We start from the raw sequence: 1,915 nt of genomic DNA, 5'->3' as shown, positions 1-1,915 counted from the left end.
AATTTTAAATCAGGGCGAAAGCAATTTTTAGAGTTAATTAAATTCTAATCATTTTCAAAAAGTATTTTTAAAGGTTAAATGTGAGGACGAGAGTTAAGCATTTAAGTTTAATTATATAATCTAAGTCAAACGAGCGAGAGTTTGAGACAAGGGTGTTTAAATGGTTAGCATTTTCTTAAAAAGAGTTTCTATAGATTCTATTGTTTTCAAAAAGTGATTTTGGACTCAACTAATTAGTGACAGCGCACGTTAATATAAAGTCATAGTCTATTCAACAGAGCGAGAGTTTGAGAAAAGGCTTTTAAATCAATAGTGTCTACTGAAAAGATTTATTTTAAAACTACGAAACCAACGAAGATTTGATTCACTAATTACGACGAACTGCATACCGATATCCGCTTATTTGATATTTAATCTAGATCTTATTTTAGTTTTATTTTTCCCCCTAATCAACAAAGTATCATCCGCCTTAGCTTTACGAAGTAACCTTAGAAAACAGTATATCGATTCATAAGTCCCTGTGGGATCGATATCTTTTATTACTACACGATTAGACTGTGCACTTGCAGTTAATACCCCAATAGACTCATAAAGTCGCGATCAAGTTTTTTGGCGCCGTTGCCGGGGACTTTTATTTAGTCGATATCGTAACTCTTCCGTTACGCTGTAGAGACTAAGGCAATTTTTATTTCTTTCTTTCGTTGATTTGTATGTCACACACTCGCTCACAAGGCGAACCGTATTACTTACGAATCAATGACGTTGAACGATATCTCCGAGTCTTACGACGAATTCAGGAGTATCGTGCTGCAAACAATCTTCCTCCAATCGAAATTTTTTATCTTAAAAATCTTCTTCCTTCACCGATACCCGAGATGGAAGAACCAGCTCGTGCTCTTCGAGATTACGCCGCTCCATCGCAAGACGAGCCGCATTTGAGTATTGCTCCACCCACAATCGAAGCAAACAACTTCGAACTTAAACCTTCGCTGTTACAGGCAGTGCAACAGAATCAATTCTCTGGAAATCCTACCGAGGATCCAAACCTTCATTTATCCGTATTTGTTCAATATGTTGATACTGTTAAAGCTAATGGTGTCACTTCAGAGGCAATTCGACTTCGTCTTTTTCCGTTAAGAGATAAAGCTAGAAGATGGCTTCAGTCTCTTCCTTCCAACTCAGTCACCACATGGAATGAGTTGAAGAAAGTCTTTCTTGCCCGATATTTTCCTCCAAGCAAAACAGCTATGTTAAGAGCCCAGATAAATGGATTTAAACAGAAAGATAACGAGTCTCTTTTCGAAGCATGGGAAAGATACAAAGACATGATGAGACTTTTTCCACACCATGGTTTAAAATGGTTAGTAATTCATACCTTCTATAATGGTCTCTTATGCAACACAAGATTAATAATAGACGCCGCCGCAGGTGGTGCGCTTATGGATAAACCTTACGCTGACACTTATCAACTTATCGAGAGTATGTCCCAAAACCATTATCAGTGGGGAAGCGACCGAACAATGGTAGAAAAACCTCAAACGAAAAGTGGCATGTACGAGATAAGTAGCCTTGATCATGTTAATGCAAAAGTGGATGCTCTTGCCCAGAAAATTGAAAGTTTAAATGTATCACCTCCAGCCACCGTGGTTGCCGTGACTCAAAATTGCGAAGTCTGTGGACTCCAAGGTCACACTCCTACAGATTGTCAACTCCTAACAGGAATCCAAGCAGAGCAGGTGAACTATGCACAAGGAAATCCTTACTCGCACACCTATAACTCAAACTGGAAGAACCATCCTAATTTTTCATATAAGAGCAACAATGCCTTATACGCACCAGGACAAGCTCCCAATCAAGCCCCAGCTATACCACCTGGATATCAAAAGCCGACCCCATCTACACCTAACAATAACGT

At 38.9% G+C, this 1,915-nt stretch overlaps 1 non-coding gene across 1 annotated transcript; it reads right to left on the bottom strand.

Annotated features, from left to right (window-relative positions):
• Nucleotides 1-1,247: 1,247 nt before the first annotated feature.
• LOC127089082 (small nucleolar RNA R71) lies at nt 1,248-1,354 on the bottom strand. The gene has a single exon (XR_007790860.1). It is a non-coding gene; the product is annotated as a small nucleolar RNA R71 (small nucleolar RNA).
• Nucleotides 1,355-1,915: the final 561 nt, after the last annotated feature.

This window comes from Lathyrus oleraceus, chromosome 5 (assembly GCF_024323335.1).
Source record: "Lathyrus oleraceus cultivar Zhongwan6 chromosome 5, CAAS_Psat_ZW6_1.0, whole genome shotgun sequence".
In the NCBI taxonomy this organism is placed as follows: domain Eukaryota; kingdom Viridiplantae; phylum Streptophyta; class Magnoliopsida; order Fabales; family Fabaceae; genus Lathyrus; species Lathyrus oleraceus.
This window is presented reverse-complemented; position numbering and strand designations above follow the sequence as displayed.